Here is a 20,027-nt window from a genome sequence, read left to right as displayed (position 1 = left end):
GTGCACAAATCACAATCAACACGCAGGATGGTAACGCTCATAGAACTACAAGATCCAAAACACAAAAACATATCAAACAAAATCTAACAATACTTTATTATGCAATGAAGTTGTACAATCTGCTTCCATTATCCATAAAGTCATAAAAAATATAAACGAAATACTTACTTATAAAAAACCTATAAATGAATGGATAATGGAAGTGGGTAGATCTGAAATAAATCACATAATTGGGATTGCACAAACAATTTTCTTTCATTATAATTTTATAAATAAATTTTGTAAAATATGCCCCGGCTAAATAGTAATGCAGAACTTAACCTGTATGCAGAATAGTTAAATTCAATATGATACACCATTCTATCAATTTTATTTGTCGAATGAAACCATTTTAGTAAGTCGGCAAAATATTGTATCCTTACTATCCTAAATATTGTCCACCGACAAGGCACACATGGTAACTTAGTGGGTTTCTGCAAAAAAAAATTAAAAATGTTTAAAATTGTTATTTAAATAAATGTATACAATTTATGTTAAAAAAAATATACATATATATTTTTAAACGCATTTGCATAGTTTTAGCAAGTTGATAGATAGCACTGCCGTAAAAAAGGGGGTACAAGTCCGAAAAATACGAAAAACAAGGTACCTACGTAAACTCCGCGGTAACGAAGATGGTGTTTTGAGATAATGATTACTGATGTCTAAAAAACTTGCGACGTCTATTTGATGGCGTCACAAAATTTCAGTTTTTTTTCACAATTAAAATATAAATGGTTGAAACCTTCGTAAATCCTTTATTCTTTACAAATTTCAACAAAAATAGTACTGATTCTTTTGTAATTTTTGTATTCACATATTTCTAAATAATAATATAATGAAAAAAACGAGATAACAGCCTATTGTATACCTCGTCGGCTATTTCTTGTAATTTGTGCCTCATTATTACATCAAACCACACAAGATGTTAATATTACCTAATTTTAATTCTAAACATAAGGAATACTTCAGCAGCAGAGGCGTGCGTTCCGTGTAGGCACATAAACAGTGCCTACCATACATTATTATTCTTCTTCTTCTAACCCTTATCCGCACCCAATAGTCATAGGGCACTGCATCGTATTGACGCAGTTGTATCTTGATCGTCACTTGCACGAAGGCAAGGTGATCACTCCTGCGCTTCAGGGACCAGTCCTAATAAATAAAAAAATAAGAATTTATATTGATTACTTTTTTGTTATCTAGAATATATTATAAAGAAAAAATATTTTAATACATATTTTTTAAATTCCTTTCTTTTTAATAAATCTTTTATTTTCAAAACTATATAATTATTTAGAAGAAAATTTATTTTTTAATTGCAAAAACAATGTTTAAGAAAAAATCATTTACGTCAAATATTACCTGGATGAAGAGAAAATAATATAACGCAGTTCTCTCCAATAAAGAGACTAAGCTCTTGTGCTTGGAGAGGGCTTACACTTATTATTGTTTATGTCTGTGTGGCAAATTTATATTTTTTATTATAAACATTTTTATAGTGATTTCTCTTGGATTAACATGAATATAATTCATTTAATTTATTTTTTAGCATTTATTTGTCAAATTTGCTTAGTTAAAAACTCTGCACGCCACTGGTGATAGGCTAGCTTATTAGTATGTAAACTGCACCTGTCTGAGATAAGATACAAAAGCGAAACAAAATGTAACACATACGTAATAATAATATTTTAATGTTTGTATTTAGTTCTGCAAAATACGTGTTTCACTAAGATACGTGATTCGGGGTAACATGTAGTGGTAGCAAGATGTATATTTGAGTTAGCATCGTACACTCGGGATGACATAACGACTTTGTTTTAAGAATTTTAAATACCTTTGTGCCCATTTTTTTTAAAACCAAATGTCTGCTTATAATTTTAATTATGAATATGCTTAAAAAAAAATTTGTAAAATTTGTCTATAATTTTGATTGTAAAAATCTGCTTGTAAGTTTATTTATAACTAGCTGCTTATAATGTTAATTTAAAATATGTACATTATTTTTTGACATCTCATCAAAGATGAAGATGAATATGGAAGTCTGGGCATTTACGGGGCTGACGACCGTCATAGGGTAGTTTAAGTGATCACTTTACACACGTGTAACATTCACCAATTCTACCCATTATTGACTACCACACTACTCAAATTCTTGGAAGTTTTACATATCGCTCACTCCTTTCAAGAACGTCATAAATCAAAACACTTGATTTTTCAGGAGAACGTTTTTAAAGATTAAAAATATAATACAATACCTATATTAAAAATAAATATCAAGTCACTTATTGAACCTTTTACTATGCAACAGACCTTTTTAGGTAAAACCTTAAGGTTTTTATTTTCATTTGGAAAATATTTATAATATTTTTAAAAAATTATTAAACAATACCTTTTCTTCAAAATGCAAAAACAACACTTTCTGCCCTGTTGCGGGTAAATATTAAGTTAAAAATAAGCCTCTTTTGCTGGGATGTAGTACATTTTCTGGGCATTCCGAAAACATGCACAACTGAAAATTTACGATTTTTGATTTATGACGTTCTTGAAAGGAGTGAGCGATATATGAACCAATTTTGATATATTGCTTATATGTAATTTTAAAAATTGATTTCTGTTTGTAATTTATATGTTGAATTTCGGCTTATAATTTCAACTAGGTGTAGAGACTATACATATCTGCTTATCTTCTTCTTCTTTATAAGTGCTTTGTCATCCACTGCTGGATAAAGGCCTCTTCCCCTTCTTTCCATTTCTTCTAGTCGATTGCTGCTTGCAGCCAGTTTCTACCCCCACAGCGACTATGTCGTCAGACCATCTCTTTTGGGGTCTTCCGACACATCTTTTGTTCTCCCAAGGTCTCCATCGTAATTCTTGGGGTCCATCTTGTGAGGTCCTGTCTTGGCAAATAAAATGAAACCGAATTCCGCGAATCAATATGGCATAGCAATTTGAGTAGTTCGGTGAATGAATCAGTTTTGGAAGAAAATCATATTGATTGGTGATTTCCTACTCACTTTTTTTCTTATGTTTTAACGTTCATTTATATTATTTAATATGTCTTATTTTACATATCGCTCACTTCTTTCAACAACGTCATATTTCAAAAATCGTTAATTTTCAGGTGTGCATTTTTTCGGAATCCCCCGAAAATGTACTATATCCCAGCAAAAGCGTCATATTTTAAAATTAATATTTACTAGCTACAGGGCAGAAAGTGTTGTTTTTGCATTTTGAAGAAAAGGTATTGTTTAACCATTATTTAAATGTATAAAATATTTTTCAAATGGAGAAAAAACCTTCAGGTTTTACCTAAAAAGATCTGCTGCATAGTAAAAAGTTCAATAAGTGGCTTGATATTTATTTTTAATACATTTTATTATATTCTTAAACAAGTTTATTCTTAACTCAAGTTTTTTGATATTTGACGTTGTTGAAAGAAGTGAGTGTCATATTCTTTATATTCTAATAACATTTAGTTATTTTTTCTTCTCTTTACCTTGTTTTTCTTCCCATATTTTTTATGCAAACCCATATAACAATTAGCTTGTTTCGTATTTGCGGCATTGTATCACTGCTGTATAAAATAATACAAATGACTCGCGTGTGAAATATGAAATATGGCCTTATTGAGCCACACACAGCCTATAATCAGGTCGGCGACCTCTCCGCTTACAATGTACATATCATAATATTTATATTCAGATCTATTTTCAAGTATTTGGACTAGTACTAATATAAGAGCTTCTGCTTAGTAAAAAGCTTCTTTACATCTCACCAATAGATGTCTCTAGTGAAGTTCTAGTGATTCAAGAACAAGGTTTCTAAATTGGTTCATATATATGGAACTTCCAAGAATTTGAGTAGTGTGGTTGTCAATAATGGGTAGAATTGGTGAATGTTACACGTGTAAAGTGATCACTTAAACCAGCCTATGACGGTCGTTAGCCCCGTAAATGCCCAGACTTCCATATTCTTCTTCATCTTTGAGATGTCAAAAAATAATATTTGGTCTAGAATCATATTATAATATCAAGTTAATTAGTAATTAGTTCACCCACGTGGTGTAATGGTTAACGTGTTTAGCTACCGTGCTGGAGGTCCCGGATTCGATTCTCGGGGGGATAAAAAGAAATATTCGTGATTTTAGGACTCAAATTCTAATATTTATTTAATATACCCAGGACTGGTCTCTGAAGCGCAGGAGTGATCACCTTGCCTTCATGTAAGTAATGATCAAGATAACACGAAGTCAATACGACGCAGTGCCCTATGCACCATTGGGTGCCGATTAGGGTTAGAAGAAGAAATTAGGAATAATCTATATGCTACATTGGTGGTATGTCGATATACAGCGACTTGTGCTATGCGCTATGCATTTTTTTTAAATTTCACAATATATTAAAATTACAAGTACAAAAATATATATATTATAATTACAAAAAAAGGTCCCACAAAGGTATGGCCTGTGTGTGGGTATATATTTTATTTTAAGTTATAATAAACGGCACTGGCAAGAATACAATAGATATCAGAAATAAAAATAGATTAAGAGTTAAATAATTTAGATTTTTTTTAATGTGTGTATTACAAGTACTTATTTACTAACTATCGTTCAATTGAACCGGTCTTAGTGAACGGTTACAAATTCACTGACGCGGATCTTTAGAATGATCGGATCTTATCCACCTTTTCTAGTATTTACATGTTATGTTTTGGGACTCGCAACTTAACCAAAGAAAACATGCTTTGTTTGATAAATAAATAATGAATAATAAGCCCCAAGGTTGAGACACCGAGTCAAGGTTCATTATTATTGTATTATATCAATTTTCCTGGTTCGACCTCCGATTTGGCAATTTTCGGAAATAGCGCATTTGCTTACACCATTATCGGTTAAATAATATTGGTTTTGGTTTATTTATTCAAACATTCCGGAAAAATTATGTTTCCAAATTGTAAAAGACCGCAAAACCGTGACTGATATGTTATTACTAACTAACTAATCATCACGCCGCTTCCCCGCATGGGTAGGCAGAGAGAATAGAACACCATACCGCTCTGTCTTTGCAAACAATCTTCGCATTTTCCATATCTACGCGACTCTTCATACATTCATTCGAACCCTTATCCGCACCCCAATGGTGCATAGGGCACTGTATCATACAAACGCAGTGTTATCTTGATCGTAAGCATATGAAGGAAAGGTGATCAGCCCTCTGCTTCTGATACCACTCCAGGGTAATATTTAATAAATATTGTATAACAGTGAAAAAAATAACTTAAAATTTTTGACCCCCCCTGGGAATCGAACCCGGGACTTCTAGAACGGTAGCCGAGCATGCTGACCATTACACTACGGAGGCGGACTTTTCATACACACCTGCCGATAATATCGACTCCTGACCTGACCACTCTCAAGTATTTGAAATACTCACCCAAGGTTTCCTCGGACTTCCTCTACTTCTATTACCAACCACAATCACCGAATTATTTGTATTACTATTCTTTCTTCACTCATTTGATTCACATGTCAAAACCATCTCAACACACCTCAATTTTATCGATAATGCTTATCTCAGCCTTGCATTATTTCCTCATATCACCATTTCATCATCTATCATACATCGTTTTGCCGTTCATTTGTCTAAGAAAGCGCATTTCAACTGCATTCAGTCCTCTTTCAGTTTTACTCACCAGCCATTTATTTGGATATCTGTCCTGACTACTTTTGCGTTTCAGGTACCAATCCAGAGTAATATTAAATAAACATTTGATAGAAAAATCACTAATATTTTTTTAACCCCCTCCCCCTGGGAATCGAATCCGCGGCCTAGAGCAGGGTAGCTAAACGCGTTAACCATCACACTATTCTTTACGTAGCGACTTATTTTTTTGTATTATTATTGCCGGTAAAAAAATGTTCAACCTAGCCGGATATTGAACCGAAGATATAACCCATAATATATAAAAGCGTGTTGACCTCTTCACTACGGATATTATTAAACCACGAACATATTTTTTTCATTTCAATAATTTTCCCTCCATTTTCTAATACAGACGTAATGGCGAGTAAAATATACAAGCCACGATTAAACGCGAACTTTAAAAAAATGTATGTAATCCAATAGGAGGTAACCGGCCGTCAGAATTAACAGCAGGTATGATAACTAGGCCTTCATACACCTGGAGGCTGTCGTATGTTATATGTTTTGAAAATACGTTTGTTTTCATTCAGTAACCCGTGTGCCGTCGCGGAGGAAACTCGTGTGGGGAGGGGTGCTCATTTTTTCTCCAAGTTTTTCTTAGTTTTTCCTTGCGAAAATTAATCTCGTATATCTTATTCATATAATTTGTACAATGCTTATTTTTAAATCGCATGTGAACTATCAAGTGTTACAGTGAAATCAATAAAAAAAAAACAATAATTCTTTTCCATTTCTAACAAAGGTATAATTTACACACAGTAGGGGTAGTTTTTTTGTTTGAAAAATTCATTTAATATGCAAAATACATTTAGCTTAATTATGTTGAATATTTATTCAGGGTTTACGTTTGGATGTTTTCGAGTATATTTATATTTTATTAAATTATACTGTAGGCACTTTGTGGTAATATCTATCTATTTTTGACTTAAGTTTTACTTGGTAAAATTGGTATTTTTTATATTATATACGAGAAGCACTTTAATTAATCGATAATCATATTAGACATATATATATATATAAAGCAAATAGATTAATTCATAATGGGTTGTAATATGAACATAAGCTTGATTTATACATAAGCACACTGACAACATGATATCAAAAAATATATATTTAAATAAAAACTAATCTTCTAAGAATTAATGAAAAAAAATTACAATTTTGTAGGAAATAACAACAGAAATCAAAGACGTTTTTTAAAACTTGTGTTGGGATTGTTTGGACATGTAGTGCGGAAAGAACGGTAAAACAAAATTATGAGGCGAATGTAGTTGAAAATAGAAGCAGACAAACACCGAGGAAAACTTGGCATGATCAAGTATGTCAAATACTTGACATACTTGGTCAAGATGGGTTCTTAGGTCAGGAGTCGGAATAATCGGTGGGTATTTACGAGGAGATGCATAAACGTGGAAGCGGCATGTTTGCAAAGAAAGACAGGTGTGGCGTTCTATTATCTTTGCCTATATCTGCGGGGAGGTGGCATTATGATTAGTTGGTTAGTTAGCTATAAAATGATATGTTGTTTTATTGATATCCTGAATTAAACACGGTTATTGGATAAAATTCTACTTTTATCTACATATACGAGTATATGATAATATGTAACTAAAAATAGAATTCAATCCAATAACCGTGTTTAGTTTTGTATACAACAATTCAAAATGGAATTCTACCAACTGTCTGCAGTTACAATAAATAAAATGTTTTTTTGTCCTGCGTTGTGCAGTATTTTGGTGTATTCAGTATTGGGTTCGATTTCCGACAGGGTAAAGATATCTTTTTATAATTAAAATGTAACTTTGTTCTAAAATCACTAAAAGTTACATTTTAATGATAAAATGGGAAATCACAATGTAAGTGTTTCACATATAAATTACATATTTTTTACATTTATTTATAATCATTAGATAATTCAATTTAATTTAATAATATGTAATTGGACTGAAAGAACAATCAGGACGAAACCGTCATGTAATTACCATTTATATTATTATACTAATTCATAATAATTAATTATTATATTAATTCAGTATACTGTATTCATGAAGACTGATTTTCAACATAACGGAATTCTTTCTGACGCATCCCTGTCACTCTATTGTCAGCTGAAGAGCTGCTTTAGAGGTGTATTATATATATGTATATATATATATGTATATATATATATATATATACATATATATATATATATATATATATATACATATATAAATATATATATATATATATATATATATATATATATATATATATATATATATATATATATATATATATATATATATATATATATATATATATATGTATAAATATAACACACGTAATAATAATAATGGTGCATAGGGCACTGCATCATATAAACGCAGTGTTATCTTGATCGTTAACACATATGACACCAGTCCAGGGTAATATTGAATAAATGTTAGAGTGAATATATTTCAAGTATTTAATGTGCCAAGAAACCGTGTTTAAATAGAGGATGTTTGTGTTTAAAAAATGCAAACGTTAACATTTATATGTTAACTCCAACGTCCGATATAAAATGCAGGTTAACCTAATACAACCAGTTTGCTGTGTGTTATATTCATATGCGGATATATGTATTATATATGAAATGTTTATTAATTATTTGAATGTGGGTCAATCCACCAAAAACGCATCATTTGTATTCTGAAAACTTAGTATTTCTGATAAAATTTCTTCATCTTCAAACCTTCACCTGCAACCGATGGTGCATAGGGCACTGCATCATATAAACGCAATGTTATCTTGATCGTTAACACACAAAGAAAGGGCAGCCCTCTCCTTAAGCACCTGTCCAGGATAATATTGAATAAATATTAGAGTGAAAAAATTACTTATATTTATTTGACCCAGGGGGTACTGGGAATCGAACCCGGGACCCCCAATACGGTAGCTGAACGTGCTGACCATTACACTAAGGAGGCGGACTAACATTTGACAACATTTTACGAAAAAAAAAGAAAAGCAAAACATTTTTCTTGAAATGCACCACTGTTATGTTAGACGTCATGTTGCCATTTATCTATTATACGTTTTTTGTTAGACTTTTTTCTTGGTACAAACTATACGTTTTTCCTTATTAAGTCTTGTTTATTTTTTACTTTTATTTTGCCCGTTTTAGTTAATTTACTGCGTTCCAAGAAATGACTTATTTACGATTTTTTTTCTTCATATAATATTTGTCATAAATATTGCGAAATATCAACCAATCTACTGGCGAAGGTTGATAAACATAACCAAAAAAAAAATTTAAAATCGGTTATCAAAACCATAAATGTTTTTATGATCATGGATTTTCTGTTAAGAAAAACACGCTCATATACTCGTATACAATGCTTTAAAAATGATAATTACATTTTGGCTTTAAAACACTATGTTACTCGTTTTTGGTTAACCCTTTGGCTACCAGGACTTTTGGGGTTACTATGCTAGAAATAGTAATAGATTTCAACGTAAATAATTAAAAAAGTAAAATGTATGGATCATTACAAATACTTTATGCCATTGTTTAAACAAATCGGTTTTTAAATTTCATCGTCATCTCGACGAAAATACCTCTCGAAGTTTAGTTAACTACTAAGTATGCAACCTTATATAAAAAATCAACTAACAAGAAAATGCTGCTTGCTTAATGTCTGCCTCCTTTTTACGCCGTGCCCACTGGGTTTTTTTTTCTTTATATTTACAGTTGCTATAATTTAGTAAGTAATATAGTGTAATGGTCAGCACGCTCGGCTACCGTACTAGATAATTTAATATAATTCACGAGTGAAAATTCTAAGCAAAAACCCTTGCTATCTCGTTCAGTAAGTGGCTTGATATTTATTTTGAATACATTTTATTATATTCTTAAACTTTAAAAACTATCTCATGAAAAATCAAAGGAGTGAGCGATGTGTTAAAAAATGATGCAAAATGCATTGAATATATTTGAACATATTTTAATTAATAGAAGAATTTACCACGTTAAACTCAAATTAAAAATAATCATTTTTAATTGATGTTTTACTTAGTAAATACCACTATTTCGGAAATAGTGGTATTTACTAAGTAAAACATTAATTAAAAATGGATAGATTTTACCACAAAGTGACTGCCAAATCAATTAATGAAATTAAAAATAATCAACTATCTTACATTTACACCTTTAAACTTTACATTTTTTCTAGATAAACCCTCTGTCTTTTAAACCGAACTCCCTGCAATGTGATTTCCTGATCTCAGTATTACAGTATCGGAATTGAAGCATCTCTTGACACACTTTTTACCAACAATATTATAACACGAGAGATTCATACTATTCTAAGCTTAATGTCCTCGACCTTTTCACTCAATATTGCATCCCAACCCATACTTTAGTATCGCTTCAAAGCCTCTGCGTACGGTGCCGGTGGGATCGCGGTCATCCGATATTCATCATAACCTTGCACTCTCATCAATATCTAACATTACAGATTTAAGGCCCAATATACGATAAATTGCAACTTCATTTTCTCTACACCCAGGTCACATTTGACGTAATTAAGTTCAATATAATTAAGTTAATGATTGCAGTCGAAATGCGATCCCTCAGACGAATGTGTGGCAAAACTATGTTTGATAGATGTTCGAAGGATGGAATAAGGAAAGAATGTGAGGCTGAGATAAGCATTATCGATAAAATTAAGAAAGGTGTGTTGAGATGGTTTGGACATGTGGAGCGTATGAGTGAAGAAAGAACGGTTAAACAAATTTATGAGGCGAATGTAGTTGGAAAAAGAAGCAGAGGACGACCGAGGAAAACTTGGCACAGGTATGTCATTTACTTGAAAGCGGCCGGGTCAGGAGTCGTAATAATCGTCGGGTATGTATGAGGAGATGCATGAATGTAGAAGAGGCAAAGAATGTTTGCAAGGACAGAGTGGTGTGGCGTTCGATTCTCTCTGCCTACCCCTGCGGGGAAGCGGCGTGATGGTTAGTTAGTTAGTTAGTTAGTTATAATTAAGTTTTTTATATGTTCTAAAAAAAAAGAGAAATTCCATTGTATGTATATATATATATATATATATATATATATATATATATATATATATATATATATATTTATGTATATATATATATATATATATATATATATATATATATATATATATATATATATATATATATATATATATATATATATATATATATATATATATATGTTTTTTAAATGAGCGTGAAGAGATGTCCAGCCCTCAGCGTGCCGAACGCGTTATAAATTGAACGCTCTAGATCTCGGCCTTAAAGAATAGATTTAAACAATTTATTTTTTTGGTAAATAAAATTACATATTTGTTCCTCCTGTATATAATTTATGTTATAGCTTTATGAGGTATAGCTTTCCATTAATGGTGGCAATACTTTTCTTATAATAAGTAAAATACTATTAATAAAAAATAAAAATCTTTTCGCGTTTTGCGTATGAAAAAAGGTGCGTCATATGATTTTAAGTTAATATTTTAAATATTCCAACATGAATAAATATTATCCTGTCTTCCTTTACTCGGCATAATAAGGACATGTCCTTAAAACACAATTATTTTTTTTAAATTTTACATACATTAGAATATCGTAATATTAGAATACGAATTTCATTATTACCATAAGATTTATTTTTTATTACGGTGGTATTGAAATAAGATTTTTACGAACGAATCTTAAAATTTGTGTGATAATTTCCTGGTTGAAGGTTTATTCGAATATTGGTAATACGCATAAAAAAATCTCAACTTCTTAAGGAGATATTCGCTAACACAGAATTCATTCCACCGGAGACCGCCGGCAAGGTCACATGTCTGCTCACGCCCGATTTTTAAAAAATAATATATTGGATTTTTTTTTTAATACATAGAGAAAATATTTCATTAGTTTTATTATAAACTCCTTGCCTTTCAACAACTGTTTTCTTTTCTGAACTACATAATTATTTCAAAAGAAAAACTTTTTTTAAATGCAAAAAAAATATTTTTATTCATCTTCAAACCCTTATCCGCACCCCAATGGTGCATAGGGCACTGCATCATATAAACGCAGTGTTATCTTGATCGTGTTTACAAACACATGAAGGAAAGGTGATCAGCCCTCCGCTTCAGGTACCAGTCCAGGGTAATGTTGAATAAATATAACAGTGAAAAAATCAATTAAATTTATTTAACCCCCCCTGGGAATCGAACCCGGGACCTCCAGAACGGTAGCCGAGTATGCTGACCATTACACTACGGAGGCGGTAATGGTCAGCATACTCAAAGCATATTAAAAAATATCAATAACGTCAAATGTTTTCTGGATCTAGAGAAAATTATTAAGTTGTGACTTAACGAATACTGGGCCTTAAATGAATATATTATTTGTCAAGTTATCGATTTATACGTCAAATTAATTATCATCCCTCGTACTAAAGTTGGAATTAAATATTAATAGATGCTAATGAAAAGTGAATACAATATTTTGGCTCAACGATTTTTAGAAGCTGATATTCCTTCATATAACATCATCGATTGGTAAAGATTTTTTATTAAAGTCGTAATATTTCTTTAGTTATTATTTCTTTAACCATCGGGTTGTGGTCCCGTGGTTAGTGTCGCGGACTCTTAAGTCAGAGTTTCTCGGTTCAAACCCACTCTACTACAATTTTATACCTATTTCTAATAATGAGCCGCTTAGACATACAGAAATAAATGAAATATTTTTGTAAATAATAAAAAAAACACATCTATTTCTCTCTTTAAAAATTAAAAATTAATATTGAATGTATACAAAAATTATAGATTTTTCACAGTAGTTTAATAGAAAGATCGTTTGTTGGACAAATACGTATTTACGTATTTCAAAGATTTTTTTCCTTTCTGAATTGTGAATTTGTATTGTAATATTTTTCTATATTTATAGCATTTACTTTGTGGTTATTAATTTTTACATTTTCATCTTGTTTTACAAAAATGATAATTATATTCGTCAAATACCAATAAACATGTACTATTTTTTTTTATTATGTGTGCAAGCACGTCCAAACCCTAGCGCGGTCGTTCGCGTTTCGACTTGGAAGATTTGAGATATCAGCCTTAAATATAACATATCGTCAAAAGTGCACTGCCCAAATATTATTGTTAAAAAATATATATATATTTCTGAATAATTTACTACACCTTATTTTCAATAGACTAATGAGCGATTTTATCCGAAATATCCAAGTAACCATTATATAATACAATAGATAATAGTTATGTACAATAAAACCTAGATATAACGAGCTAATTGGGGGGAGCGGGTGTCCGTTAAAGCCAAAAGTCTGTTATATAAAATTAGGATTAAAAAAATAAAAAATAAAATTGGAAACGATAAATATTATTTAGATATAAGTATGTAAATAAACAATTTGTTTTGCACAAACAATATTCCATTTATTGTCTTCGTCGTAAAATGACGTTGCTGTTTGATATCGACGCGCTTGCTTCCGGTAATCCTGCTTTGAAAACGGAATCAAGTTTTGTTTGCACTTTTGAAGTTTGCTGTCTTTTTTTAAATAATAATCAACTCTTTAAAATTACGAAAATGCGTATAATATGAACTTCGTTATCTAACGAATAATCAATCATTCGACCGGATTTTTTGTTCGTTTTATCCGAAGTTCGTTAAATAGTGGTCCGTTATCTTATGTTAATAAGTCATTTATTGTAATATAGTAAAATAGTAATTATTGTTTTGGCATTTACTTTGTGGTAAGACATGATTAAAATACCTATAAATAAAACAAAATCCGTAGATGAAATGTTTTACATTCAAACCCGCTGATGGAAGCATCTGTAGCTTCTGAAACGGTATAAAGTCGGTAAAAATATAATATTAAGTGTTAAAAATCAATTGTTTTACAGCATTTTGAGTGTGTCCAAATACTTGTTCACAAATCTGGATTATCACTTATGATCATTTAGCGTGTACTGCTGAGAAACGATATATTGACTCTTCGTCGATATACCGACGATTTTCGGCGGCAAAATACTGACGAAAAAAAAATTGTTGTAAAAACCCTTTTCATCCTCCTTCAATCCACTTAATTTTAAATGAACCTTATTGCAAATAACTTAAGCATACTTTAAAGAAAAAAATCTCGAAGTTAAACGGTTAAATGATGATCACTTAAACCAGCCCATGACGGTCGTAAGCCCCGTAAATGCCTAGACGTCCATATTCTTCTTCATGTATAATGTGATGCCAAAAAAATAAGTGTTTTATTTATAATTTAATGAGGTCCGTTATATCGCGGTTTTACTGTAATGTAATTTTTAAGGGAATTTAACAATGACTAAATAATAACCGCCATTATTCGGAACCAAATAATTATTATAATGGACCCCGCCAATTATTTTGCGACACGTGTATCCAAAAAAATACAATTGTTGAGTGAGTAATCAGACGAAATTGCGATTACGCAAGTGTACAAATGTCACCGGTAATGATGGATGATTGTCGGTGCAAGCACTTAGCTAATATTGAAATTAGAGATGGGTCCACACAGCGTATAGTGCTACAATGTAGCACTGGGTTCTGTTACCAGCGCACCTTTACGCTACACACATTTTTGTATGACTGAACACGACCTTTGTTGTAGGGTTTGAGATTTTTTTAGATAGGTTTTGTATTTATGATTTACCTTGCTTATTATATATAAGGTTTATAGATCAATTAGTGGATTTTTGTTTACATATTCTAGCTAACAACGTGTTAAACACGTTTGAATCTGTATTGTATATATTTTGGAAGCTAAGATGGTAGTGTAGAAAATTGAATATTTGTCGTTAAACACTGCATTGCCTATATTGAACCCAATAAAGTAAGTAAAAAGGAAGTATTTTATACGTATTATAAATATTAATATCTCAACATACATGAAGAATACTATGGAAGTCTGGGTATTTAAAAGTATGTGACGTTCACCATTCTGCCCATTATTAAGCTTCCATTTTTTAAAAAATGCAATATGCTTCATCTGAAGTTGAGATACCAATAACCCATTTATCAACCTAGTGGATTGTACGGCTGTCCAAATTTAAAACACAGTGAGGGACATTTTTTTGTAGTAGGTTTTTTTGCATTTATGGACTAAGTAGACTCTACTTAGTCCAAAAATGCAAAAAAAAAACTACTACAAAAAAATGTCCCTTACTGTGTTTTAAATTTGGACGGCCGTGTAGCGCTGCCAAGTGCCACCACTACATTGTAGGTACGAGTATATTAACCCGGAAAACGCTATTGACATCAGGATGGCCGTGAAAAGCAAAAATTTCACATGAAACTTTTGTTCCTGTTTACGTTTCATATTAAAACCTTTTGAACGGATAAATTATTATACATATTCAAAAAATTCAAACCAAATTTCTGTGAATTTTTAATACTTTTTTTCATTACTTGCTTCGAATCATATTAAATAACATATTTAATGATACATATAAGTACTATATCAAGGTTTTATCTATCTTTACAAGAATGTTAACAGATTTTTTTATACATTTTTAAATTAGTAATTTATATGTCAATTTAAAATGCCAATAAAACTTCCACGATCTTCTAAAATTTTACCTTAAACGACCAATTTGTCGGTATTTTAATTTAAACAAGGTACATCTATAGTCCTCTTCCATATTATAGAGGAACATAATGGTATTTTGATCACAGTAGAGAAAGGTTAAAATGGTCGTCAAAAATTTTATTTTCCAAACATCGATGAATCTGTGAATCCATGAATATGTGAATTAATCAGTTTGACAAAAAAAATCGGCGTAAAATGAATATAAATATAATGGACGATATAAGGTTAGACTTCGGGTCAATTCTTTTTTTTTTTTATTTATTTATTTCTTAAGTTAGCTTATATTAAAACTAATATAAACTATTATATACATTTACATCATCTTTATATATTTACATTTCCTTACAGTAACTTAGACATTTATTTTTAAATTCTTTCAGACATTTTTCGTTCTTCATACATTCAGGCATCTCATCATACATTTTTAAACCCTTATACATCAAGCAATTTTGCGACTCAGCTCTTTTCAATAATGGTAGTCTTATTTTATCCTTTTGTCTAGTAGCATATTCATGACAATTTTTGTTTAAGACAACTTTATCTTTAAAATATTTTGGTAATTTATCGTGAAAAAATTTATGTATAAATATCAACATATTAAATTTAAGTCTTCTTCTTACAGATAACCATTCTCTAAGAACAATCTAACATGTTTATTTAATACATACCCCTTTATATTCAAAATAAATTGTAAAAGCCTCGTTATTCCTTACATGTTCCGACCGATGAATCTCTAACATGCACCTGTAGCACCACATCTCAAACGCCTCAAGCCGCCCCCGTTTTGCCTGTCCGACATTCCACGTTTCGCTTCCATACAACAGCATAACGAACTGCAAATTCACTATTAGAATATCTATCATACATCGTTTTGTCGCACATTCTTCTGAGAGATCGCATTTCGACTACATTCAGTCTTCTTTCATCCTTCTTTTGCCAACTCCATGTTTCACTTCCATACTTAAGGGTTGGAAAGTTGTGTACTGCCAGTTTAGTTTATAAGATTTAAGACCTTGGTGGATATTGTGTATTGCATTATTGATCGATTTCAATTTAAAATACATATATCATCCGTTTCCTTTTGAAGTGTGCTCGTGACGGGATTCACACGTCCGATTTAGCAAGCCGGTTTTCAACTTTTGTTTTCATTTCATATCAAAGTTCGCGAATTTCGCCTTGGACCATAGAACACAACGAATTCATTGTTGCACGCACGACTTCTAAGAAATCCAAAACAATTATAATTCGCTTCAATTAGAATAGGTGTTCTAATAACAATGAAACAAAATACATTAAAAAAATATATACTATCGTTTTACAACATTTTGAGTGTGTCCAAATACTTGTTCACCAAATCAGGATTATCTCCAATTACAGGAGTTATTTTCATATTATTTTTTTACATTTCATCAAAGATGAAGAGAAGAATATGGAAGTCTGGGCATTTACGGGGCTAACGACCGTCATAGGCTGGTTTAAGTGATCACTTTACACACGTGTAACATTCGCCAATTCTATCCATTATTGACATCCACACTACTTATTATTACTACTTATTATTATTACATTATTACTTCCAAGAATTTGAGTAGTGCGGATGTCAATAATGGGTAGAATTTGTGAATGTTACACGTGTGTAAAGTGATCACTTAAACCAGCCTATGACGGTCGTCAGCCCCGTAAATGCCCAGACCTCCATATTCTTCTCTTCATCTTTGATTAAATGTAAAAAAATAATATTATCGTTTTGAAATTAAGTTATCGATGTCAAAAAAAGGGAAACATTGATAAGTGGAGGAACCCAGATTTGTGCACATGAATTTGGATATCCCCAAAACGTTGTGAATTCATTCAAACCCTCGTCCGCACCTGATGGTGCATAGGGCACTGCATCACACACACAGTGTTTTCTTGATCATTAAAATATGAAGGAAAGGTGATCAGCCCTCCGCCTCCCCCTTACGTTGTGAATATAAAGCAACTAATATATTATTTGTTAATATAATATATTAAGTGAAGTGGCTACCGTGCTGGAGGTCCCAGGTTCGATTCCCAAGGGCGTCAAAACAAATTTGGGTGATTTTCACTCTCATATTTATTTTATGTGACCCTGATCACCTTGTCTTCATGCAATTAACGATCAAGATAACACGGTATCTGACCGGCACCTTTATCTTTTTTTTCTTACAATATTTTATGTTGTTCATCCCTCTAGCGGACGAATTGAGAAAAAAGACTTACCGGTCTAAATACCTAAAGTTTGTGAGTTGTGTACTTCTAATATATCATACCAGTCGTTTGAGGATAAAACTATTCTATAGAAAATTTGCCCCAACTAAACATAAGGGTATACTCTCAAATATACAACACAATTCGCGACCGGCTAAGCGAGAAGCCACAAGTCTTGTAGCTTCACGCTATATTTTTATTTTTAAAATATATACTGAGAAAAAATAATTTCCTTCCCTTTAATGTAATTCCTTACCTTTCAATAACTGTTTTCTTTTCAAAACCGTATATTTATTTCGAAAAAAAACAATTACTCGTATTTAAATTTATATTTGAAGCACTAACTTTGTGCTTTTCCATTTTATAATTAAAATGTAACTTTGTTTTAAAATCACTTTAAATATTTTCCGCCTCCGTAGTGTAATGGTCAGCACGCTCGGCTACCATTCTGGAGGTCCCGGGTTCGATTCCCAGGGAGGGTCAAATAAATATAAGTGATTTTTTCACTGTAATATTTATTCAATATTACCCTGGACTGGTAACTGAAGCGGAGGGCTGATCACCTTTCCTTCATGTGTAAAACGATCAAGATAACACTGCGTTTATATGAAGCAGTGCCCTATGCACCACTGGGGTGCAGATAAGGGTTTTTTAAATAAATATTTTATTATAAATTAATTATTATGTCTACCGGTTTCGAAGCTTACGCTTCTTTATCAAGACTGATTTATACAAATTCAAATGTTACCTGTGTTTTACAAAAATTAAGTTGCGAGCTATCGAATATCCTGATCGGATATCGAATGGCCCTAAGGCCAGTTGAGGAATTAAATAAAATATCTTGAAAATTGTCGCTAGTAGGCGAACTCTCAAGTACAACCCATAATAATCCATAAAACCGTATGATTTAATTTTAATATAGCAAATTTATGGCGAAATGTGGTCATTTGCATTCGTATAATAAAATATTTCGTAATTTCTTTTATTTTCAAATTGTCCAAAACTTTGACAATGACACCAACATCCACAAATGTGAAGGATACAGGTAAATCAATTCCAAATTAATTTTATTATCCTTAATTGTGAAATTAGTCGTTTGGATGTGGTTATTAAGTGATTCAAGAATGTTTATGAGTTGAAAACAAAATAAATTTGTGTTATCCACGATTTAATCAATAATTTTCGATTTAACACGGAAGAAACCAAATACTTACTTAATACATTTCTTTTTTCTTACCATACATAAACAGTTTTACAAGTGCACTTAAGTAATTTATGAAAACCCCATAAAGTTTATATTTATCCAGGGCGTTTTTTTCATGTAACGCGATGGAACGGCGCGCAATTTTTTTTAAATTTCAAAATCAATTAGCCAAAAAAAAATTTGCGCTTACGTAATTACAATCTATATTTATATAATTTGTCAAAATTTTAGGAAAAGCTTCATATTTTATTTAAATGACATTTGAATGTATTTTTTTTAATTAAAATAAAAATAAAAATAAAATAAATATATATATATATATATATATATATATATATATATATATATATATATATATATATATATATATATATATATATATATATATATATATATATTTCTAAAGTACCAAGTATAAGAGGTGGGTATGATCCGTATCATTGGATCAGTTAATATGGATATGGAAGTCTGGGTATCTACAGGGCTTATGACCTGTCATATGCTGGTTAAATGGATTCACTTAACCAGCATATGACAGGTCATAAGCCCCGTAATACTCGGGCTTCCAGATTCATCTTCGTCTATAATGACATGTCAAAAACGTAAAAATAACTCTTGAATAGTGAAAACTAGATTTGTGAACAAGTATTTCGACACACTCAAAATAAAAATAAAATTTTATAGCTCCGTTTCTCAGTGAATCCATGAATCAGTCAGTCATCGATGATATTCACTTATAGTTCAATTAATCAAATCTGTGAATCAGTAAATATCGGGATTCGGAATTATTGTAAATGAACGGGTCGTGAAGACCTGGTTGCTTTCGATCGACCTACATCTACCTACCGCTCACGCATATGTGCACAGGTACACTACAGCCTATGAGAAAGGAACCATCCGAATTCAAAAAAGTCATTATGAAGCAAGCCAGAAGCACAGTTGATAATCGTTGTGGTCTACTTCCGCCAACATTACTTCATTCCATTAATTTCTAGTCATCAGACGTTTAAATTTGCACAATATGTGTGTGAGTACGCGTTTTTTTATAATTATGTATGTCGAATCGGCCATTATACAGGAAATATAATGTAATATTAGGTCTATTCTATAAAACTTTATTAATTTTCCACACAATCCATTATGCATCTATTTTATTTAAAAATTTCGACCTTTCCAATGAGTAAAACAACTTTCAATTTATTTACTAACTTTT

The 20,027-nt window shown here is 31.2% G+C and overlaps 1 protein-coding gene across 2 annotated transcripts in view; it reads left to right on the top strand.

Moving 5' to 3' along the window:
* Positions 1 to 6,297: 6,297 nt before the first annotated feature.
* Positions 6,298 to 20,027, top strand: part of LOC148309840 (protein rolling stone-like) — a 34,761-nt gene continuing 21,031 nt past the window's right edge. For both annotated transcript variants that reach the window (XM_088259531.1, XM_088259530.1), the window contains exon 1: positions 6,298 to 6,489. The gene's annotated coding sequence lies outside the window, so the exon portion shown is untranslated. The remainder of the gene's footprint in view (positions 6,490 to 20,027) is intronic.

The sequence above is a fragment of the Brachycentrus maculatus genome, unplaced genomic scaffold (assembly GCF_059751285.1).
Source record: "Brachycentrus maculatus isolate JH-2025_06_01 unplaced genomic scaffold, ASM5975128v1 h1tg000117l, whole genome shotgun sequence".
NCBI lineage: Eukaryota > Metazoa > Arthropoda > Insecta > Trichoptera > Brachycentridae > Brachycentrus > Brachycentrus maculatus.
This window is presented reverse-complemented; position numbering and strand designations above follow the sequence as displayed.